The following is a 23,040-nucleotide window of genomic DNA, read 5'->3' as shown; positions in this document are numbered from 1 at the left end:
GAGCAGGGAAAAGAGAGAGTGGAAGGAGTAAGAAAGAGAGGAAGGAGTGAGAGAGAATAGGGAAGGGGAGAGAGATGCGAAGGCAAGAGAGAGGAGGCAGGGGAGAGAATCTGAAAAGAGGGCAGGTGGGATAGAGGCAGAGAGTGATTTGGAAGGGGAGAGAGAGTCAGGTGTGAGGGGAGCCTGTTGTTCTAGGGTCAGTCTCAGAGCTGTTTAATATTTATAATTAAAGCTCTTGTTAATTGACAGTGAATTTAAATACTGAACTAATTTTGAGTAGGCCCCAGTGAGATTTGAACTCACGACCCCTGGTTTATTAGACCAGTGCTCTAACCCCTGAGCTATGGAGCCACCTGTTCTGGGAAAATTGGGGAAGGAGCAGGAAAGAGAGGGCAAGGGAAAAGAGAGAGTGGAAGGAGTGAGAGAGAGGGGAAGGAGAGAGAGGCGGGGGAAGGGCGTACAGGGAGGAAGAGAGAGGGTGTTGGGGAGAGAGAGTGGGAGAGGGGACGGGAGAGGGAAAGGGAGAGTGAAAAGGCAGAGGGGGTGAGAGAGTGGGTAGCGGAGAGAGGGGATGGGATAGAGAGAGGGATGATAGAGAAGGAAGGAGAGAGAAGGGAAGGAATGGGGAGAGAATTAAAATAGAGAGTGAAGGGGAGAGAGGGGGAAGGAGTGACAGAGAGTGGGAAGGAGTGACAGAGAGTGGGAAGGGGAGAGAGAGACTGGGAGGGGAAAGAGGGGTAAGGGACGGGGAGACAGAGAGTGGAAAGGGAGAGAGAGGGGGAGAGGGAGAGAGGGAGTGAGGGGAGAGAGATAAAGAACGGGAGAGAGGGGAAGGGGAAAGAGAGAGAGGGGATGGACAGAGAGAAAGCTTGGAAGGGGGGAGAGAGAGGGGAAGGTGTGTGAGAGAGGGGAGGGGATAGAGCTTAAGGGAAGAGAAAGGGGAAGGAGTGAGAGAGATGGGGAAGGGGAGACAGGAAGGGAGAGAGAGTGGGGATGGGGAGGGAGGGCAGGAAACAGAGGGGACGGGAGAGAGAAAGAGCAGAGGGGTTGAGAGAGTGGGGGAGTGGATAGAGAGAGGGAAGAGAATGAAATTAGAGCGGGAAGGGGAGAGAGGGGAAGAGGGAGAGATCGAGAGTGGAAGGGGAGAGAGAAGGGGAAGGGGAGATAGAGAGTGGAAGGGGAGAGAAGGGGGGAAGGAGAGAGAGAGGGGGAAGGGGAGAGAGAGTGAGAGAGGGGAAGGATATACTTGCCATAGAGGGAGTGCAGCGAAGGTTCACCAGACTGATTCCTGGGATGGCAGGACTGTGGTATGAGGAGAGATTGGATCGACTGGGCCTGTTTTTACTGGAGTTTAGAAGAATGAGCGGAGATCTGATTGAAACGTATAAAATTCTGACGGGGTTGGACAGACTGGATTGAAATACTAAACTAATTTTGAGTAGGCCCCAGTGAGAGGAGGGAAGGGGAAAGAGGGGGAGAGGAAGGGGAGAGAGAGGGGGGAATGGAGGGAGAGAGAGGGGAAGGGGAGAGAGATGGGAAGGCGAGAATCTAAAAAGAAAGGGAAAAGAGAGAGAGAGAGGAGGAAGAGAGGGGAGGAAAGAGACATAAGGGGAGGGAAGAGGGAGAGTGAAAAGGCAGAGGGGGAAGGGGAGAGAGGGGGAGGGGAGAGAGGGAAGATAGAGGAGTGCGGAGAGAAAGGGGAAGGAGTGCGGAGAGAATGAAAGGAGAGAGTGAAGGGGAGCGAGGCGAAATAGGTGAGAGAGAGAGGGGAAGGGGAAAGCAAGAGAGGAAAGGAGTGAGAGAAAGGGGGGAAGGGGAGAGAGTGTGTGGAAGGAGAGAGAGGGGGGGAAGGTGAGAGTGGGGGGAAGAGAGAGGGTGAGGCGAGGGAGGGGGAAGGTGGGGAGAGACGAATGAGTGAGAGACGGGGAAAGCGAGATAGCGGGAAAAAGATGTAGAACGGGTCGTGATGGAGAAGGGAGAGAGAGTGCAAGTGAGACAAGAATCTGCTGTTTTACGGTCAGTCTCGGAGCTGTTTAATATTTATAATAAAGACTGTTATTAATTGACAGTAAATTTAAATACTGAGCTAATTTTGAGTAGGCCCCAGTGAGATTTGAACCCACGACCCCTGGTTTACTAGACCAGTGCTCTAACCCCTGAGCTATGGAACCACCTGCCCTGGGCTGTTCGTCATTCCCCAGTTAGTGCTGTGTGTTTGAAGAATGAGGAGGGGTCAGTGAAACGCTCAGATTGTGTCTCATCCCCCAGACTCCTGCCTCCGTCTCTTCAATATTCACTTCTCAACATCGATATATCGGGTCTTTCACGTAGTAAAACATCCCAAGGCAACTCAGTCACACTCTGTCCCAATCTCTCTGTCTCTCTGTCTCTCTCAATCTCACTCTCTTTCTTTCTGTCTCTCACCTTCTCACTCTGTCCATCGAGGGGGGAAGGTAGAGTGGGGGATGGGGAGAGAGGGAGAAGGGGAGAGAGAGGGGGGAATGGGAGAGAGAGGGGGGCAATGGGAGAGGTGGGGAGGGGGAGAGTCTGATGGGAAAGGGGAGAGCGAGAGTGAGGGAAGGAGAGAAAGGGATGAGGGAGGGGAGTGGAGACAGGGGAGGCGAGGGAGAAGGAGAGGGAGGCGAGAGAGAGGAGGGGAGAAAATGAAAAGGAAGAGGGGAAGGAATGATTGAGAGGGGAAGGGGAGAGAGAGGGAGGAAGAAAGAGGGGCAGGGGAGAGAGAGGGGTGGAAAGGGAAAATAGAGGTTAAGGGGAGAGGGGCAAGGAGTGAGAGAGAGGGGAAGGGGAGAGGGGGAAGGAGAGAGGGTGAGAGGAGAGTCATTGAAAGCAGCCATGCAGGTGCAGCAAGCAGTTAGGAAGGCAAATGGTCCGTTGGCCTTCATTGCAAGAGGGTTTGAGTCCAGGAGCAAGGATGTCTTACTCCAGTTATATAGGGCCTTGGTGAGACCACACCTGGAGTATTGTGTTCAGTTTTGGTCTCCTTACCGAAAAAGATGTACAACAGGACGTGATGGGGAAGGTGTAAGCCTTTTGTTTCAAGGTCGGTCTCAGAATTGTTTAATATCATAATACTTACAAAGCACTTGTTAATTGACAGTGAATTGAAATACTCAGCTAGTTTTGAATAGGCCCCAGTGAGATTTGAACCCACGACCCTGGGGTTACTAGACAAGTGCTCTAACCCCTGAGCTATGGAGCTACCTGCCCTGGGAAAGACAGGGGAAGGAGCAGGGAAAAGAGAGAGTGGAAGGAGTAAGAAAGAGAGGAAGGAGTGAGAGAGAATAGGGAAGGGGAGAGAGATGCGAAGGCAAGAGAGAGGAGGCAGGGGAGAGAATCTGAAAATAGGGCAGGCGGGATCGAGGCAGAGAGTGATTTGGAAAGGGAGAGAGAGTCGGGTGTGAGGGGAGCCTGTTGTTCCAGGGTCGGTCTCAGAGCTGTTTAATATTTATAATTAAAGCTCTTGTTAATTGACAGTGAATTTAAATACAGAGCTAATTTTGAGTAGGCCCCAGTGAGATTTGAACTCACAACCCCTGGTTTACAAGACCAGTGCTCTAACCCCTGAGCTATGGAGCCACCGATTCTGGGAAAATTGGGGAAGGAGCAGGAAAGAGAGGGCAAGGGAAAAGAGAGAGTGGAAGGAGTGAGAGAGGGGGAAGGGGAGAGAGGAATGGGAGAGAGAGGGGGGAGGGCAGAGAGAGGGAGGAGAAGGGGAGAGAGGTGAAGGAGAGGGGGAGAGAGAGGGGGAATGAGTGAGACAGGGGAGAGAGCAGAAGGGACTGAGAGAGAGGGGGAAGAGGGTGACAGGCAGGAAGAGAGAGTAGAAGGGGAGAGAGAAAGTTTGTGGGGCAATATAGAAACATAGAAACATAGAAAATAGGTGCAGGAGTAGGCCATTCGGCCCTTCGAGCCTGCACCACCATTCAATAAGATCATGGCTGATCATTTCCTCAGTACCCCTTTCCTGCTTTCTCTCCATACCCCTTGATCCCTTTAGCCGTAAGGGCCATATCTAACTCCCTCTTGAATATATCCAATGAACTGGCATCAACAACTCTCTGCGGTGGAGAATTCCACAGGTTAACAACTCTCTGAGTGAAGAAGATTCTCCTCATCTCAGTCCTAAATGGCCTACCCCTTATCCTAAGATTGTGTCCCCTGGTTCAGGACTTCCCCAACATTGGGAACATTCTTCCCGCATCTAACCTGTCCAGTCCCGTCAGAAACTTATATGTTTCTCTGAGATCCCCTCTCATCCTTCTAAACTCCAGTGAATAAAGGCCCAGTTAATCCAGTCAGTCCTCATATGACAGTCCAGCCATCCCGGGAATCAGTCTGGTGAACCTTCGCTGCACTCCCTCAATAGCAAGAACGTCCTTCCTCAGATTAGGAGACCAAAACTGTACACAATACTCCAGGTGTGGTCTCACCAGTGCCCTGAAAAACTGGAGTAAGACATCCTTGCTCCTGTACTCAGACCCTCTTGCAATGAAGGCCAACGTACCATTTGCCGTCCGAACTGCTTGCTGCACCTGCATGTCTGCTTTCAATGACTCTCCCCTCCAACTCTCTCCCCTTCCCCCTCTCTCCTTCCCCCTCTCTCCCCTTCCCCCCTCTCTCTCACATCTTCCCCTCTCTCCTTCTCCTTCCCCTCTATTTCCAACTCCTTACCCTCTCTCTCTCCTCTTCCCCCTCTCTCGCTTCCCTTCTCCCTCTCTCTCCCCTCCCCCCTCTCCTTCCCCTCTCACTCACTCCTTCCCCTCTCCCTTTTCATTTTATCCCCTCCTCTCTCTCCCCTCCCTTTCCTTCTCCCTCACCTCCCCAGTCTCCACTCCCCTCCCTTTCCCTCTTTCCCTCGCTCTCACTCTCCCCTTTCCCATCAGACTCGCACCCTCCCCACATCTCCCATTCCCCCCCCATCTCCCCTTCTCCCTCTCTCCCCTTCCCCCGCTCTATCTTCCCCCCTCGAGAGACAGAGTTAGATGGTGAGAGACAGAAAGAAAGAGAGTGAGATTGAGAGAGAGAGAGAGAGACAGAGAGACAGAGAGATTGAGGCAGATTGTGACTGAGTTGCCTTGGGATGTTTTACCACGTGAAAGACCCGATATATCGATGTTGAGAGGCGAATATTGAAGAGACGGAGGCAGGAGTCTGGGGGATGAGACACAATCTGAGTGTTTCACTGACCCCTCCTCATTCTTCAAACACACAGCACTAACTGGGGAATGACCCACCGCTCAGGGCAGGTGGCTCAATAGCTCAGGGGTTAGAGCACTGGTCTAGTAAAACAGGGGTTGTGGATTCAAATCTCACTGGGCCTACTCAAAATTAGCTCAGTATTTAAATTCACCTAAATATTGAACACCTCTGAGACTGACTGTGATACAAAAGGCTTCTCTCTCTGTTCCCCATTTTACATCTTTTTACCTCTCTCTCCCCTTCCTGTGATCTCGCTTTCCCAGTCTCTCACTCATTCCCCTCTCTTCACCTATCACCCCTTCCCCCTCTCTCTCCTCTTCCCCCTCAATCTCCCCTTCCCCAATCTTCCCCCCTCTCTCATTCCTTCCTCTCTCTCTCCTTCCCCTCTCTCCCCTTCCCTCTCTACTTTCATTCTCCCTCTCCTTCCCCTCTCTCTCCTTCCTCCTTTATCTTCTCTCTCTCTCCCCTCCCCCTCTCTCCACTACCTACTCTCTGTCCTCTCGCTCCTTCCCTCTCTGCCTTTTCACTCTCTCTTTCCTCCCCTCCCACCCCTCTCTCCTCTCTCGCTCTGTTTTCCCTTTCTTTTCAGATTTTCCCCTTCTCTCTCTCTCTCCCCTTCCTTTCTCTCGCCCCTGCCTCCTCCCTCGCTCTTTTGTCTTCACATCTCTCTCCCCTTCCCCTCTCTCTCTCTCTCACTCATTCCCTCTCTCTCCCCTTCCCTCTCTCCCTCCGTTCCACACTCTCTCTCCCCTTCCGCACTCTCTCACACTCCTTCCCACTCTCTCTCACTCATTCCCTCTCTCTCCCCTTCCCCTCTCTCTCTCTCTCTCACTCATTCCCTCTCTCTCCCCTTCCCTCTCTCACTCCTTCCCCCACTCTCTCTCCCCTTCCCCACTCTCTCTCACTCCTTCCCCCTCTCTCTCACTCATTCCACTCTCTCTTTTCCCTTCCTCTCTCTTTCCTGCTCCTTCCACTGTTTTGCCCAAAGCAGGTGGCTCCATAGCTCAGGGGTTAGAGCACTGGTCCAGTAAACCAGGGGTTGTGAGTTCAAATCTCACTGTGGCCTATTTGTAATTAGCTCAGTATTTAAATTCACCATCAATTAACAAAGGTTATAAATATTAAACAACTCTGCAACTGACCCTGGAATAACAAGCTTGTTTTCCCATCACGACATGTTCCACATCTTTTTCCCTGTCTCTCACTCATTCCCCTCTCCCCCCTTCCCCCAACCTCGCCTCACCCTCTCTCTCTCCGCTCTCCTCACTTTTCCTTTTCATTTCAGATTCTCTCCTCTCCTCCCTCTCTCTTTCCCAACTTTCTCCCATTCCCGTCTCTCCCCTTTCCTCACTCTCTTACTCCTTCCCCTTCCCCTCTCTTTCCCCTTCCCTTCTCTCTGTAAAGTCCTGTCCCCTCAGTACAGATTCACACGAGGCGTGTAGTGAAGTCAAGGTCACTCTGGACCTGCACCTTTCTATCACAGCTCTGGAATGCTGCACTTGCCTGAGACCTGTCCTTGTATACCTGTCCCTTGCAAGTGCACCCCTGGTGGTAAGGTATGCTGGTGGTTACAGGTCATGTCTTATTACAGTCATGTATAGCATGTTAGGATACAGTTAGATATAATAATGTAAGATACATGACAATGGGGAAGGGAGTTGAGCAAGGTGAAAGAGAGGTGAAGATGAGTGATGGGGAAGTAGTGAGAGAGAGGGGTTGGGGGAAGGGGAGAGATGGGAATGGGAGAAAGTTGGGAAAGAGAGTGAGGGAGGAGGCAGGGGAGAGAGAAAGGGGAAGGGTAGAGAGAGGGAGAAGGGGAGAATCTGAAATGAAAGGGAAAAGAGAGAGGAGGGAGGGGAGCAGAGAGGGAGGAGGGAGGGAGGGTGAGGCGAGGGAGGGGGAAGGGGGGAGAGGGGAATGAGTGAGAGACGTGGAAAGAGAGATCGCGGGAAAGGGAGAGAGGGGTAAAAAGATGCAGAACTGGTCGTGATGGGGAAGAAAGAGAGAGATTTGGAAATGGAGAGAGAGTGTAGCCTGTTGTTCCAGGGTCAGTCTCGGAGCTGTTTAATACTTATAATTAAATCCCTTGTTAATTGACGGTCAATTTAAATACTGAGCTAATTTTGAGTCATCCTGCATCCTCTTAGCATCCTCCTCACAGCTCACACCGCCAGCCACTTTAGTGTCATCTGCAAACTTGGAGATATTACACTCAATCCCTTCATCTAAATCGTAATGTATATTGTAAAGAGCTGGGGTCCCAGCACTGAACCCTGCGGCACTCCACTAGTCACTGCCTGCCATTCTGAAAAGGACCCGTTTATCCCGACTCTCTGCTTCCTGTCTGCCAACCAGTTCTCTATCCACGTCAGTACATTACCCCCAATACCATGTGCTTTGATTTTGCACACCAATCTCTTGTGTGTGACCTTGTCAAAAGCCTTTTGAAAGTCCAAATACACCACATCCACTGGTTCTCCCTTGTCCACTCTACTAGTTACATCCTCAAAAAATTCCAGAAGATTCATCAAGCATGATTTCCCTTTCAAGCATGATTTTCCTTTCATAAATCCATGCTGACTTGGACCGATCCTGTCACTGCTTTCCGAATGCACTGCTATTTCAATCTTAATGGTTCATTCCAACATTTTCCCCACTACTGATGTCAGTCTAACCAGTCAAAGCGAAAGAGAGGGATTGTGGAATGGGCGGAGGAATGAGGGGTGACAGCAAGAGAGTCAGGAAATGGAGCATGAGACTAATTTCGCACAGAGTGGTGTAGTGAAAGGATAGTGAATGAGAGACAGATATTTAAATAATGAACTAATTTTGAGTAGGCCCCAGTGAGATTTGAACCCACGATCCCTGGTTTACTAGACCAGTGCTCTAACCCCTGAGCAATGGAGCCATCTGCTCTAAGAAAGACAGGGGAAGGAGCAGGAAAGAGAGGGGAATGGAAAAGAGAGAGTGGAATGAGTGAGAGCGAGGGGGAAGGGGAGAGAGAGAGATGGGAAGGGGAGAGAGAGAGAGGTGGGAAGGGAAATAGGCGAATGAGTGAGAGAGAAAGGTGATGGGGAGAGAGAGGGGAAGGGGAGAGAAAGAGTGAGAAAGGGGCGAGACAGTCAGGAGAGAGAGGGAGGGGCAGGGGAGAGAGAAAGGAAGGGGAGAGAGAGGGAGAAGGGGAGAATCCGAAAAGAAAGGGTAAAGAGAGAGAGAAGGAAGAGGGGGGCGGGGAGGGAAGAGGGAGAGTGAAGGGGAGCGGAAAAGGCAGAGGGGGAAGGGAAGAGAGGGGGTGAGAGTGGGTAGTGGAAAGAGGGGGAGGGGAGACAGAGAGAGGGGGGAGGGGATGGAGTGACAGAGAGGGGAATGAGTGTATTGTGTTCGTAACACAGATGAGACTGCACACAGGGAGGTTACAGTAACAGTGACCTCAGTCTTTAATAAGACTCTCCAGAGTGAGGAACAGGCCTTAGGGGCGGCTTATACACAGTGCTCCCAATGGTATCCCTTGGGACTTCAGGGGATGAGCTCCCTGGTGGTGGAACATGGGAGTACATGCTTTACAGATACACAACAGAGTGAGAGATGAGGAAAGTGAGATAGTGGGAAAGGGATAGAGGAGTAAAAAGATGTAGAACGGGTCGCGATGTGGAAAGGATCGAGAGATGAGAAGATGAGAGTGGAGCCTGTTGTTCCAGGGTTGGTCTCGGAGCTGTTTAATATTTATAATTAAACCCCTTGTTAATTGACGGTGAATTTAAATACTAAACCAATTTTCAGTAGGCCCCAGTGAGATTTGAACTCACGACCCCAGGTTTACTGGACCAGTGCTCTAACCCCTGAGCTATGGAGCCACCTGCTCAAGGAAACACAGGGGAAGGAACAGGAAAGAGAGGGGAAGGGAAAAGTGAGAGTGGAAGGAGGGAGAGAGAGGGGAAGGGGAGAGAGAGGGAGGGGAGAGAGAGAAGGGGAGAATGTAAACAGAAAGGGAAAAGAGAGCGGGAGAGAGGAGTGGAGGGAAGAGGGAGAGGGAAAGGGAGAGTGAAAAGGCAGAAGGGGAAGGGAAGAGAGGGTGGAGAGAGTGGGGAGTGGAGAGTGGGGACAGGAGAGAGAGGGAAGATAGAGGAGGAAGGAGAGAGAGGGGAAGGAATGGGGAGAGAGTGAAGGTAGAAAGGGAAGGGGAGCGAGGGGAAAGAAGTGAGAGAGAGAGGGGAAGGAGCTAGAGAGAGAGGAAGGGGAGAGAGGGGCGAGAAGTAGAGACAGGGAGAAAGAGAGAGTGTGAGGGGAGAGAGAGGGTGAGGGGAGAGAGAGGGGGAAGGAGTGAGAGAGAGGGGGAGGGGAGAGAGAGGGGGAAGAAACATTGAAACATAGAAATATAGAAAATAGGTGCAGGAGTAGGCCATTCGGCCATTCGAGCCTGCACCACCATTCAATAAGATCATGGCTGATCATTCCCTCAGTACCCCTTTCCTGCTTTCTCTCCATACCCCTTGATTCCCTTAGCATATCTAACTCCCTCTTGAATATATCCAATGAACTGGCCTCAACAACTCTCTGCGGCAGGGAATTCCACAGGTTAACAACTCTCTGAGTGAAGAAGTTTCTCCTCATCTCGGTCCTAAATGGCCTACCCTTTATCCTAAGACTGTGTCCCCTGGTTCTGGACTTCCCCAACATCGGGAACATTCTTCCCACATCTCCCCTGTCCAGTCCCGTCCCGTCAGTATTGCAGTGGTGTTACATGGAGGTTACATATATGACAGAGAGACAGGGAAAAAGAGAGAGGGGAACTGGAGAGAGAGAAGGGGGAGGGGAAAGAGATCAAGGATAAGGGGAATGAGATAGTGGAAGTGAGGGAGAGAGAGGGGAAAGAGTCGGAAAGAGAGGGGGAGGGGAGAGAGAGAGGGGAAAGGGGAGACAGGGAGGGAGAAAGACGGGCAGGGGAGAGAGAGAGAGGGAAAGGGGAAAGAGAGGTTAATGGGAGAGAGAGGGAAGGAGTGAGAGAGCGAGGGGGAGAATGGAAGGGGAGATAGAGATAGGGGAAGGGGAGAGAGAGGGAGAAGGGGAAAATCTGAAAGGAAAAGGAAAAGAGAGAGATAGAGGAGGGAAGGGAGAGTCGGGAGGAAAGAGAGGGGAGCGGAGAGGGAATGGGAGAGGGAGAGTGGGAAGGGGAGAGAGGGGGAAGGAAGTGGTTCGGGGAGAGATTGAGGGGAGAGGGTGCGAGAGGGGAAGGGGAGAGAGTGTGAAGGAGGTGGTTAGGGGAGAGGCTGAGGGGAGAGGGTGAGAGAGAGAGGAAGGAGAGAGAGAGGGAAGGAGTGAGGGTGAGGCGAGGGAGGGGCAAGGGGGGAGAGGTGAATAACTGAGAGACAGGGATAGCGGGAAAGTGAGAGAGGGCTAAAAAGATGTAGAACGGGTCGTGATGGGGAAGGGGAAAGAGAGATTTGGAAGGGGAGAGAGAGTGCAAGAGAGATGAAAAGAGGAGAGGGGTAAGGGGAGCCTGTTGTTCCAGGGTCGGTCTCGGAGCTGTTTAATATTTATAATTAAAGCCCTTGTTAATTGACGGTGAATTTAAATACTAAACTAATTTTCAGTAGTGCCCCAGTGAGATTTGAACTCACGACCCCAGGTTTACTGTACCAGTGCTCTAACCCCTGAGCTATGGAGCCACCTGCTCAAGGAAACACAGGGGAAGGAACAGGAAAGAGAGGGGAAGGGAAAAGTGAGAGTGGAAGGAGGGAGAGAGAGGGGAAGGGGAGAGAGAGGGAGGGGAGAGAGAGAAGGGGAGAATGTAAACAGAAAGGGAAAAGAGAGCGGGAGAGGGGAGGGGAGGGAAGAGGGAGAGGGAAAGGGAGAGTGAAAAGGCAGAAGGGGAAGGGAAGAGAGGGTGGAGAGAGTGGGGAGTGGAGAGTGGGGACAGGAGAGAGAGGGAAGATAGAGGAGGAAGGAGAGAGAGGGGAAGGAATGGGGAGAGAGTGAAGGTAGAAAGGGAAGGGGAGCGAGGGGAAAGAGGTGAGAGAGAGAGGGGAAGGAGTTAGAGAGAGAGGAAGGGGAGAGAGGGGAGGGAAGTGGAGACAGGGAGAAAGAGAGAGTGTGAGGGGAGAGAGAGGGTGAGGGGAGAGAGAGGGGGAAGGAGTGAGAGAGAGGGGGAGGGGAGAGAGAGGGGGAAGAAACATTGAAACATAGAAATATAGAAAATAGGTGCAGGAGTAGGCCATTCGGCCCTTCGAGCCTGCACCACCATTCAATAAGATCATGGCTGATCATTCCCTCAGTACCCCTTTCCTGCTTTCTCTCCATACCCCTTGATTCCCTTAGCATATCTAACTCCCTCTTGAATATATCCAATGAACTGGCCTCAACAACTCTCTGCGGCAGTGAATTCCACAGGTTAACAACTCTCTGAGTGAAGAAGTTTCTCCTCATCTCAGTCCTAAATGGCCTACCCCTTATCCTTAGACTGTGTCCCCTGGTTCTGGACTTCCCCAACATCGGGAACATTCTTCCCACATCTCCCCTGTCCCGTCCCGTCAGTATTGCAGTGGTGTTACATGGAGGTTACATATATGACAGAGAGACAGGGAAAAAGAGAGAGGGGAACTGGAGAGAGAGAAGGGGGAGGGGAAAGAGATCAAGGATAAGGGGAATGAGATAGTGGAAGTGATGGAGAGAGAGGGGAAAGAGTCGGAAAGAGAGGGGGAGGGGAGAGAGAGAGGGGAAAGGGGAGACAGGGAGGGAGAAAGACGGGCAGGGGAGAGAGAGAGAGGGAAAGGGGAAAGAGAGGTTAAGGGGAGAGAGAGGGAAGGAGTGAGAGAGCGAGGGGGAGAATGGAAGGGGAGATAGAGATAGGGGAAGGGGAGAGAGAGGGAGAAGGGGAAAATCTGAAAGGAAAAGGAAAAGAGAGAGATAGAGGAGGGAAGGGAGAGTCGGGAGGAAATAGAGGGGAGCGGAGAGGGAATGGGAGAGGGAGAGTGGGAAGGGGAGAGAGGGGGAAGGAAGTGGTTAGGGGAGAGATTGAGGGGAGAGGGTGCGAGAGGGGAAGGGGAGAGAGTGTGAAGGAGGTGGTTAGGGGAGAGGCTGAGGGGAGAGGGTGAGAGAGAGAGGAAGGAGAGAGAGGGGGAAGGAGTGAGGGTGAGGCGAGGGAGGGGCAAGGGGGGGAGAGGTGAATAACTGAGAGACAGGGATAGCGGGAAAGTGAGAGAGGGCTGAAAAGATGTAGAACGGGTCGTGATGGGGAAGGGGAAAGAGAGATTTGGAAGGGGAGAGAGAGTGTAAGAGAGATGAAAAGAGGAGAGGGGTAAGGGTGTGAGGGGAGCCTGTTGTTCCAGGGTCGGTCTCGGAGCTGTTTAATATTTATAATTAAAGCCCTTGTTAATTGACAGTGAATTTAATTTTGAGTGACCCCAGTGAGATTTGAACTCACGACCCCCTAGTTCACTAAACCGGTGCTCTAACCCCTGAGCTACAGACCCACCTGTTCTGGGAAATACAGGGGAAGGAGCAGGAAAGAGAGGGGAAGGGAAAAGAGAGAGTGGAAGGAGGGAGAGAGAGGGGGAAGGGGAGAGGGAGGGGATGGGGAAGGGGAGAGAGAGAGGGGCGAAAAGAGGGAGTTGGGGAAAGAGAGGGAGGGGATGGACAGAGAGGGAGCGTGGAAGGGGGGGGGAGAGAGGGGAAGGAGTGGGAGAGAGTGGGAGCGGAGAGAGCGTAAGGGGAGAGAAAGGGGAAGGAGTGAGAGAGAGGAGGAAGGGGAGAGGGAGGGGAAGGAGTGAGAGAGAGGGGGAAGGGAAGACAGGGAGGAAGAGAGAGGGGAAGGGGAGAGAGAGTGGGGGTGGGGGTGGGGAGGGAGGGAAGGAAAGAGAGAGGATGGGAGAGGGAAAGGGAGAGGGAAAAGACAGAGTGGGTAGCGGCGAGAGGGGGAGGGGATAGAGAGAGGGAAGACAGAGGAGAAAGGAGAGGGGGGGAAGGACTGGGGAGAGAATGAAATTAGAGAGGGAAGGGGAGAGAGTGGAAGAGTGAGAGAGAGAGGGGGAAGGGGATACAGAGAATGGAAGGAGAGAAAGCGGGGTAAGTGGAGAGAGAGGGGAAGGAGTGAGAGAGTGAGAAGAGGAGAATCTGAAAAGAAAGAAACAGCCGGGAGGGGGTGGAAGAGTGGAGAGGCAAAGGGGGAAGAGAGAATAATGAATTAGAGATAGGAATTTAAATACTAAATTAATTATGTAAAGGCCCCAGTGCGATTTGAACCCACAACCCCTGGTTGACTGGACTAGTGCTGCAACCCCTGAGCTATGGAGACACCTGCTCTGGGAAAGACAGGGGAAGGAGCAGGAAAGAGAGGGAGAAGGGAAAAGAGAGAGTGGAAGGAGTGAGAGAGAGGGGGAAGGGGAGAGAGAGAGGGAGGGGTAAGGGAAAAGAGAGCGTGGAAGGAGTGAGAGAGGGGGAAGGGGAGAGAGGGAGGGGACGGAGTGAGAGAGACGGGGAAGGGGAGAGAGGGAGGCGACGGAGTGAGAGAGAGGGGGAAGGGGAGACAGGGAGGAGGAGAGAGGGGAAGGGGAGAGAGAGAAGGGGAAGGGGAAAGTGAGCGAGAAGAAAGGGAATGAGATAGTGGAAGGGAGGGAGAGGGGACAGAGTCGGAAAGAGAGGGGAAGGGGAGAGAGAGGGGAAGGAGTGACAGAGAGAGGGAAGGGGAGTCAGGGAAGTGGAAAGATGGACAGGGGAGAGAGAGAGGGAAAGGGGAAAGAGAGGTTAAGGTGAGAGAGAGGGAAGGAGTGAGAGAGACATGAGGGAGAGAGGGGTAGGTTGGATTGAGAGAGGGGCAGGGGAGCGAGGGAAGAGAAGAGAGAGGGAGAAGGGGAAAATCTGAAAGGAAAAGGAAAAGAGAGTGATAGAGGAGGGAGGTGAGAGACGGGCGGAAAGAGAGGGTGAGGGGAGAGAGTTGAAGGGGAGAGTCATTGAAAGCAGCCACGCAGGTGCAGCAAGCAGTTAGGAAGGCAAATGGTACGTTGGCCTTCATTGCAAGAGGGTTTGAGTACAGGAGCAAGGATGTCTTACTCCAGTTATACAGGGCCTTGGTGAGACCACACCTGGAGTATTGTGTACAGTTCTGGTCTCCTTACCGAAGGAAGGATATACTTGCCATAGAGGGAGTGCAGCGAAGGTTCACCAGACTGATTCCTGGGATGGCAGGACTGTGGTATGAGGAGAGATTGGGTCGACTGGGCCTGTATTCACTGGAGTTTAGAAGAATGAGAGGGGATCTGATTGAAAGGTATAAAATTCTGACGGGGTTGGACAGACTGGATGTGGGGAGGATGTTTCCCCGGGGCTGGGAAGTCTAGAACAAGGGGTCACACAGTCTCAGGATACGGGGTAGGAAATTTAGGATCGAGATGAGGAGAAATGTTTTCACTCAGAGGGTGGTGAACCTGTGGAATTCTCTACCACAGGAGGCTGTGGAGGCCAAGTCACTGAATATATTTAAGAGGGAGACAGATAGATTTCTAGACACAAAAGGCATCAAGGGGTCTGGGGAGAAAGCGGGAATATGGTGTTGGGATAGAGGATCAGCCATGATCATATTGAATGGTGGTGCAGGTTCGAAGGGCCGAATGACTTCCTCCTGCTCCTATTTTACATGTTTCTGTGTTTCTCTGAATGAGTGAGACACGGGGGAAGTGAGATCGCAGGAAAAGATGTCATGATGGGGAAGGCAGAGAGAAAGAAGACTGTTGTTCCAAGGTCAGTCTCAAAGCTGTTTAATATTTATATTTGACACCCTTAATAATTTAAATACAGAGTTAATTTTGAGAAGGCTCCAGTGAGATTTGAACTCACGACCCCTGGTTTACTGGAGCAGTGCTCTAACCCCTGAGCTATGGAGCCACCTGCCCTGGGAAAGACAGGAAGGAGCAGGGAAGAGAGGGGTAGGGAAAAGAGAGCGTGGAAGGAGTGAGAGAGAGGGGGAAGTGGAGAGAGAGGGAGGGGAAGGGGAGAGAGAGGGAGAGGAAGAGAGGGAGGGGAAGTGGAGGGAGAGAGGGATAGGAGTGAGAGAGGGAAGGGGAAATAGAGGGAACGAGTGAGAGAGAGAGAGGGGAAGGGGAGAGAGATGTGAAGGCAAGAGAGGGAGGAGGCATGGGAGAGAGAAAGGGGAAGGGGAGAGAGAGGGAGAAGGGGAGAATCTGAAATGAAAGGGAAAAGAGAGCGAGAGGGGTGAGAGGGGAGGGGAAAGGGAAAGGGCGAGTGAAATGGCAGAGAGGGAAGGAGCGATCGGAGGGAGAGAGTAGGTAATGGAGAGAGGGGGAGGGGAGAGAGAGAGAAGGAAGAGGACAAAGGAGAGAGAGGAGGACAAGTGAGCGAAAGAAAGTAGAGAGGGAAGGGGAGAGAGGGGAAAGGGGGGAGTGAGAGAGGAAGGAATGAGAGAGGCGGGGGGGGCAAAGAGTGGGGAAGGGGAGAGAGAGGGGTAAGGGGAGAGAGAGGGAGAGAGAGGAAGGAGTGGGAAAAAGAAGGGAAGGGAAAAGAGAGACTAGAAGGAGTGAGAGAGAGGAGAAGGGGAAAGCGAGGGATGGGAAGGGGAGAGAGGGCAGGTAATGAGAGAGAGGGTGAAGGGGAGAGATAGAAGGGAAGGAGTGAGAGAGGGGGGGAAGGGGAAAGAGAGGGGTAGGATTGAGAGAAGAAGGGTAACGAGTGTGTAAGAGCGTGAAGGGGAGATAGGGAGAGAGGGGGAGGAGAAGAGAGAAGGGGAAGGAGGAAGAGTGGGTGAAGGGGAGAGAGAGGGGGAAGGAGAGAGAGTGAGAGGAGAGAGGGGAAGAGAGGGGCATTCGTGAGAAATGGGGAAAGCAAGATAGCGGGAAAGGGAGAGAGAGGAATAAAAGTTGTAAAACAGGTTGCGATGGGGAAGGGAGAGAGAGCCTGTAATTCCAGGTTTGGTCTCAGAGCTGTTTAATATTTATAATTAAAGCCCTTGTTAATTGACAGTGAATTTCAATGCTGAGTAAATTTTGAGTGAGCCCAATGAGATTTGAACTCACGACCCCCAAATTCACTAAACCAATGCTTTAACCCCTGAGCTATGGAGCCATCTGCCCTGAGAAATACAGGGGAAGGAGCAGGAAAGAGAGGGGAAGGGAAAAGAGAGAGTGGAAGGAGGGAGAGAGAGGGGGAAGGGGAGAGAGAGAGGGGCGAAAAGAGGGAGTTGGGGAAAGAGAGGGAGGGGATGGACAGAGAGGGAGTGTGGAAGTGGGGTGGGGGGAGAGAGGGGAAGGAGTGGGAGAGAGTGGGAGCGGAGAGAGTGTACGGGGAGAGAAAGGGGAAGGAGTGAGAGAGAGGGGGAAGGGGAGAGGGAGGGGAAGGAGTGAGAGAGAGGGGGAAGGGGAGAGGGAGGGGAAGGAGTGAGAGAGAGGGGGAAGGGAAGACAGGGAGGAAGAGAGAGGGAAAGGGGAGAGAGAGTGGGGGTGGGGGTGGGGAGGGAGGGAAGGAAAGAGAGAGGATGGGAGAGGGAAAAGACAGAGTGGGTAGCGGAGAGAGGGGGAGGGGATAGAGAGAGGGAAGACAGAGGAGAAAGGAAAGGGAGGGGAAGGACTGCGGAGAGAATGAAATTAGAGAGGGAAGGGGAGAGAGTGGAAGAGTGAGAGGGAAGGGGATACAGAGAATGGAAGGAGAGAAAGCGGGGTAAGTGGAGAGAGAGGGGAAGGAGTGAGAGTGTGAGAAGGGGAGAATCTGAAAAGAAAGAAACAGCCAGGAGGGGGTGGGAGAGTGGAGAGGCAGAGGGGGAAGAGAGAATAATGAATTAGAGATAGGAATTTAAATACTAAATTAATTATGTAAAGGCCCCAGTGCGATTTGAACCCACAACCCCTGGTTTACAAGACCAGTGCTCTAACCCCTGAGCTATGGAGACACCTGCTCTGAGAAAGACAGGGGAAGGAGCAGGAAAGAGAGGGAGAAGGGAAAAGAGCGAGTGGAAGGAGTGAGAGAGAGCGGGAAGAGGAAAGAGATGGGGAGGGGAGAGAGAGGGGGAAGGTTAGAGAGAGGGTGAAGGTGAGAGAGAGGGGGAAGGAATGAGACAGAGGGGAAGGGGAGACAGCGGGAGGGGAGAGAAAGAGTGGGAAAGGGGAGAGACGGTCAGGAGAGAGAGGGAGGGGCAGGGGAGAGAGAAAGGAAGGGGAGAGAGAGGGAGAAGGGGAGAATCCCAAAAGAAAGGGTAAAGAGAGAGAGGAGGAAGAGGGGGGTGGGGAGGTCAGAGAGAGAGGGAAAGGGAGAGGGAAAAGGCAGAGGGGGAAGGGAAGAGAGGGGGTGAGAGTGGGTAGTGGAAAGAGAGGGAGGGGAGACAGAGAGAGGGGGGAGGGGATGGAGTGACAGAGAGGGGAATGAGTGTATTGTGTTCCTAACACAGATGAGACTGCACACAGGGAGGTTACAGTAACAGTGACCTCAGTCTTTAATAAGACTCTCCAGAGTGAGGAACAGGCCTTAGGGGCGGCTTATACACAGTGCTCCCAATGGAATCCCTTGGGACTTCAGGGGATGAGCTCCCTGGTGGCGGAACATGGGAGAGCAAGTTTTACAGATACACAACAGAGTGAGAGATGAGGAAAGTGAGATAGTGGGAAAGGGAGAGAGGGGTAAAAAGATGTAGCACGGGTCGTGATGGGGAAGGGAGAGAGAGATTTGGAAGGGGAGAGAGAGTGCAAGAGAGACGAGAACCTGTTGTTGAAGGATTGGTCTCAGAGCTGATTAATATTTATAATTAAAGCCCTGGTTAATTGACAGTAAATTTAAATATTGAGTAGGCCCCAATGAGATTTGAACTCATGACCCCTGGTTTACTAGATCAGTGCTCTAACCACTGTGCTATGGAGCCACCTGTTTTGGAAAAAACAGGGGAAGGAGCAGGAAAGAGAAGGGAAGGGAAAAGAGAGAGTGGAAGGAGTGAGAGAGAGGGAAGGGGAGAGAGAGAGGGAGGGGTAAGGGAAAAGCGAGCGTGGAAGGAGTGAGAGAGGGGGAAGGGGAGAGAGGGAGGGGACGGAGTGAGAGAGCGGGGGAAGGGGAGAGAGGGAAGGGACGGAGTGAGAGAGAGGGGGAAGGGGAGACAGGGAGGAGGAGAGAGGGGAAGGGGAGAGAGAGAAGGGGAAGGGGAAAGAGCAATTGGAAGGATTGAGAGAAAGGGGAAGGGGAGAGAGTGGGGAAGGAGTGAGAGAGAGGGGGAAGGGGTGACAGGGAGGAAAAGAGAGGGGAAGGGGAGAGACGGAGGGGAGTGAGGGAGGGGAGGAAAGAGAGGGGACGGGAGAGGGAAAGGGAGAGTGAAAAGGCAGAGGGGATGTGAAAGTGGGCAGCGGAGAGAGGGGGACAGGAAAGAGAGGGGAAGGTGTGATAGAGACGGGGAACGGGAAAGAGTGGGGAAGGAGTGAGAGAGAGGGGAAGGAGAGCGAGAGGGGAAGGAAAGAGAAGGAGGAGGCGGGGAGAGAGAAAGGAAGGGGAGAGAGAGGGAGAAGGGGAGAATCCGAAAAGAAAGGGTAAAAAGAGAGAGAGAGAGGAGGAAGAGAGGGGAGGGGAGGAGAGAGGGAGGGGGAAAGGGAGAGTGAAAAGGCAGAGGGGGAAAGGGAGAGAGGGGGAGAGAGAGAGAGGGGGAGGGGAGACAGAGAGGGAGATGTGGAGGGTATGGAGGGCGAGGGGAATGAGTGAGGCACGGGGAAAGTGAGATAGCGGGAAGGGGAGAGAGTGAGGGGAAGGAGTGAGAAAGGGGGGAAGGAGAGAAGGGATTGAGTGAGAAAGGTGGGGAATGAGAGCGTAAAGTTCTTTCTCAATGGCACAAAACCCACACGAGGCAAATTCTGTGGACTAGGTCACTCCATGACCTATACCTTTATTCACAGGACCAAGAGGTGATGACCCTGCGTGGAACCTCCCTTTATGTACCTGGACGACCAGGTAAGGAGTGTCTCCCACAAGTTCGCCCCTTGTGGTCAAGATGTGCATTGCTTAAGTCTATTCAGTATTGCAGTGGTGTTCCATGGTGGTTACATATATGACAGAGAGACAGGGAGGAAGAGAGAGGGGAACTGGAGAGAGAGAAGGGGGAAGGGAAAGAGATCTAGGATACGAGGAATGAGAAAGTGGAAGTGAGGGAGAGAGCGGGAAAAGAGTCGGAAAGAGAGGGGAAGGGGAAAGAGAGAGGGGAAGGAGTGAGGGAGCGAGGGGGAAGGGGAGACAGGGAGGAAGAGAGAGGCGGAAGCGGAGGGGAAGGAGCGAGAGAGAGGGGAAGGCGAGAGAGGGAGGAGGCAGGGGAGAGAGAAAGTAAGGGGAGAGAGAGAGAAGGGGAGAATTGGAAAAGAAAGGGTAAAGAGAGAGAGAGAAAGGAGGAAGAGGGGGAGGGGAGGGAAGAGGGAGAGGGAAAGGGAGAGTGAAAAGGCAGAGGGGGAAGTGGAGAGAGGGGAGAGAGAGAGAGAGGGGGAGGGGAGACAGAGAGGGAGATGTGGATGGGATGGAGGGCAAGGGGAATGAGTGAGGCACAGAGAAAGTGAGATAGCGGGAAAGGGAGAGAGTGAGGGGAAGGAGTGAGAAATTGGGGAATGAGAGACATGGAGGAAGAGAGAGGGGAACTGGAGAGAGAGAAGGGGGAGGGGAAAGAGATCTAGGATAAGGAGAATGAGATAGTGGAAGTGAGGGAGAGAGAGGGGAAAAAGGCACAAAGAGAGGGGAAGGGGAGAGAGAGAGAGGGAAAGGGGAATGAGAGGTTAAGGGGAGAGAGAGGGAAGGTTTGAGAGAGCGAGGAAGAGAATGGAGGGGAGATAGAGAGAGGGGAATGGGAGAGAGAGGGAGAAGGGGAAAATCTGAAAGGAAAGGGAAAAGAGAGAGATAGAGGAGGGAGGGGAGAGACGGGAGGAAAGAGAGGGGAGCGGAGAGGGAGAGTGGGAAGGGGAGAGAGGGGGAAGGAAGTGGTTGGGGAGAGATTGAGGCGTTGGGAGGGGAAAAGGGGGAGAGGGGAATGAGTGAGAGACAGGGAAAGCGGGATAGTGGGAAAAAGATGTAGAATGGGTCGTGATGGGCGAGACTGTTGTTCCAGGGTCGGTCTCGGAGCTGTTCAATATTTATAATTAAAGCCCTTGTTAATTAACAGCGAATTTGAATACTGAACTAATTTTGAGTAGGCCCCAGTGAGATTTGAAATCACAACCCCTGGTTTACAAGACCAGTGCTCTAACCCCTGAGCTATGGAGCCACCTGCGCTAAGAGCGATAGGGGAAGGAGCAGGAAAGAGAGGGGAAGGGAAAAGAGAGAGTGGAAGGAGTGAGAGAGAGGGGCAAGGGGAGACAGGGAGGAAGAGAGAGGGGAAGTGGAGAGATGGAGGGGAGGGAGGGAGGGAGGGGAGGATAGAGAGGGGGCGGGAAAGGGAAAGGGAGAGTGAAAAGGCAGAGGGAGTGTGAAAGTGGGCAGCGGAAAGAGGGGCACAGGAAAGAGAGGGGAAGGCGTGATAGAGAGGGGGAAGTGGAAAGAATGGGGAAGGAGTGAGAGAGAGAGGGGAAGGAGCGAGAGAGAGGGGAAGGCGAGAGAGGGAGGAGGCAGGGGAGAGAGAAAGTAAGGGGAGAGAGAGAGAAGGGGAGAATTGGAAAAGAAAGGGTAAAGAGAGAGAGAAAAAGGAGGAAGAGGGGGAGGGGAGGGAAGAGGGAGAGGGAAAGGGAGTGTGAAAAGGGAGAGGGGGAAGGGGAGAGAGTGGGGAGAGAGAGAGGGAGAGGGGGAGTGGAGACAGAGAGAGAGATGTGGAGGGGATGGAGGGCCAGGGGAATGAGTGAGGCACAGAGAAAGTGAGATAGCGGGAAGGGGAGAGAGTGAGGGGAAGGAGTGAGAAAGGGGGGAAGGAGAGACAGGAAGGAAGAGAGAAGGGAAGTGGAGAGAGAGAAGGGGGAGGGGAAAGTGATCTAGGATAGGGGAATGAGATAGTGGAAGTGATGGAGAGAGACGGGGAAGGGGAGACAGGGAGGAAGAAAGACGGGCAGGGGAGAGAGAGAGGGAAAGGAGAAAGCGAGATTAAGGAGAGAGAGAGGGATGGAGTGAGAGAGCGAGGGGGGAGAATGGAAGGGGAGATAGAGAGAGGGGAAGGAGAGAGAGAGAGGGAGAAGCGGAGAATCTGAAAAGAAAGAGATAACCGGGACGGGGTGGAGGAGTGAAGATGCAGAAGCTGAAGAGAGAATAATGAATTCGAGATGGGAATTTAAATACTAAATTAATTTTGAGTAGGCCCCAATGAGATTTGAATCACCTGCTCTGGGAAAGATAGGGGAAGGAGCAGGAAAGGGAGCGGAAGGGAAAAGAGAGAGGGGAAGGAATGGGGAGAGAGTGAAAGGAGAAAGGGAAGTTGAGAGAGGGGAAAGAGGTGAGAGAGAGAGAGAGGGGAAGGAGTTAGAGAGAGGGGAGGGAAGTGGAGACAGGGAGGAAGAGAGAGGGGAAGGGGAGAGAGGTGTGCGGGAGGGGAAAGAGAGGGAGGGGAAGGGGAGAGAGAGTGTGGAAGGGGAGAGAGAGGGTGAGGGGAGAGAGAGGGGGAAGGAGTGAGAGAGAGGGGGAGGGGAGATAGAGGGGGAAGGAGTGAGAGAGAGGGGGAGGCGAGATAGAGGGGGAAGAAACATAGAAACATAGAAACATAGAAAATAGGTGCAGGAGTAGGCCATTCAGCCCTTCGAGCCTGCACCACCATTCAATAAGATCATGGCTGATCATTCCCTCTGTAGCCCTTTCCTGCTTTCTCTCCATACCCCTTCATCCCTTTAGCAGTAAAGGCCATATCTAACTCCTTCTTAAATATATCCAATGAACTGACCTCAACAACTCTCTGCGGCAGGGAATTCCACAGGTTAACAACTCTCTGAGTGAAGAAGTTTCTCCTCATCTCAGTCCTAAATGGTCTACCCCTTATCCTCAGACTGTGACCCCTGGTTCTGGACTTCCCCAACATCAGGAACATTCTAACCGCATCTAACCTGTCCCGTCCCATCAGAATCTTATACGTTTCTATGAGATCCCCTCTCATCCTTCGAAACTCCCGTGTATAAAAGCCCAGTTGCTCCAGTCTCGCCTCATATGTCAGTCCCGCCATCCCGGGAATCAGTCTGGTTACCTTCGCTGCACTCCCTCAACAGCAAGATCGTCCTTCCTCAGATTAGGAGACCAAAACTGAACACAATATTCTAGGTGTGGTCTCACCAAGGCCCTGTACAACTGTAGCAACACCTCCCTGTTCCTATACTCAAATCCCCGAGCTCTGAAGGTCAACATACCATTTGCCTTCTTCACCACCTGCTGTAGCTGTATGCCAACTTTCAATGACTGATGAACCATGACACCCAGGTCTCGTTGCACCTCCCCTTTTCCTAATCTGTCACCATTCAGATAATATTCTGTCTTCGCGTTTTTGCCCCCAAAGTGGATAACCTCACATTTATCCACATTATACTGCATCTGCCATGCATTTGCCCACTCACCTAACCTGTCCAAGTCACCCTGCAGCCTCTTAGCGTCCCCCTCACAGCTCACACCACCATCCAGTTTAGTGTCATCTGCAAACTTGGAGATATTACACTCAATTCCTTCATCCAAATCATTGATGTATATTGTAAAGAGCTGGGGTCCCAGCACTGAACCCTGCGGCACTCCACTAGGGAGGGGGCAGGGGAGAGAGAAAGGGAGGGGAGAGAGAGGGAGAGGGGGAAAGAGAGGTAGGGGAAGGCGAGAGAGTGGGGAAGGGAGGGAGAGAGGGTGGGGAAGGGAGTTGGGGAAGGTGCAAGAGAGGTTAAGAGGAGTGATGTGGACGGAGTGAGAAAGAGTGGGGGAAGGGGA

General features: G+C 52.6%; 10 non-coding genes across 10 annotated transcripts; 1 reads left to right on the top strand and 9 right to left on the bottom strand.

Moving 5' to 3' along the window:
• Nucleotides 1-278: 278 nt before the first annotated feature.
• trnai-aau (transfer RNA isoleucine (anticodon AAU)) lies at nucleotides 279-351 on the bottom strand. Its single transcript has one exon. It is a non-coding gene; the product is annotated as a tRNA-Ile (tRNA).
• Nucleotides 352-2,098: 1,747 nt separating this feature from the next.
• trnat-agu (transfer RNA threonine (anticodon AGU)) lies at nucleotides 2,099-2,171 on the bottom strand. Its single transcript has one exon. It is a non-coding gene; the product is annotated as a tRNA-Thr (tRNA).
• A 1,353-nt stretch (nucleotides 2,172-3,524) lies between these two features.
• On the bottom strand, nucleotides 3,525-3,597 carry trnat-ugu (transfer RNA threonine (anticodon UGU)). Its single transcript has one exon. It is a non-coding gene; the product is annotated as a tRNA-Thr (tRNA).
• A 2,616-nt stretch (nucleotides 3,598-6,213) lies between these two features.
• On the top strand, nucleotides 6,214-6,286 carry trnat-agu (transfer RNA threonine (anticodon AGU)). Its single transcript has one exon. It is a non-coding gene; the product is annotated as a tRNA-Thr (tRNA).
• A 1,769-nt stretch (nucleotides 6,287-8,055) lies between these two features.
• On the bottom strand, nucleotides 8,056-8,128 carry trnat-agu (transfer RNA threonine (anticodon AGU)). Its single transcript has one exon. It is a non-coding gene; the product is annotated as a tRNA-Thr (tRNA).
• Nucleotides 8,129-9,001: 873 nt separating this feature from the next.
• On the bottom strand, nucleotides 9,002-9,074 carry trnat-agu (transfer RNA threonine (anticodon AGU)). The gene has a single exon. It is a non-coding gene; the product is annotated as a tRNA-Thr (tRNA).
• Nucleotides 9,075-15,023: 5,949 nt separating this feature from the next.
• Nucleotides 15,024-15,096, bottom strand: trnat-agu (transfer RNA threonine (anticodon AGU)). The gene has a single exon. It is a non-coding gene; the product is annotated as a tRNA-Thr (tRNA).
• Nucleotides 15,097-17,037: 1,941 nt separating this feature from the next.
• trnat-ugu (transfer RNA threonine (anticodon UGU)) lies at nucleotides 17,038-17,110 on the bottom strand. The gene has a single exon. It is a non-coding gene; the product is annotated as a tRNA-Thr (tRNA).
• Nucleotides 17,111-18,000: 890 nt separating this feature from the next.
• Nucleotides 18,001-18,073, bottom strand: trnat-agu (transfer RNA threonine (anticodon AGU)). Its single transcript has one exon. It is a non-coding gene; the product is annotated as a tRNA-Thr (tRNA).
• Nucleotides 18,074-20,358: 2,285 nt separating this feature from the next.
• On the bottom strand, nucleotides 20,359-20,431 carry trnat-ugu (transfer RNA threonine (anticodon UGU)). The gene has a single exon. It is a non-coding gene; the product is annotated as a tRNA-Thr (tRNA).
• Nucleotides 20,432-23,040: the final 2,609 nt, after the last annotated feature.

This window comes from Pristiophorus japonicus, unplaced genomic scaffold, assembly GCF_044704955.1.
Source record: "Pristiophorus japonicus isolate sPriJap1 unplaced genomic scaffold, sPriJap1.hap1 HAP1_SCAFFOLD_859, whole genome shotgun sequence".
Taxonomy (NCBI): Eukaryota; Metazoa; Chordata; class Chondrichthyes; family Pristiophoridae; genus Pristiophorus; species Pristiophorus japonicus.
The sequence above is the reverse complement of the archived record's forward strand: the minus strand, read 5'-3'. Positions and strand labels throughout refer to the sequence as shown.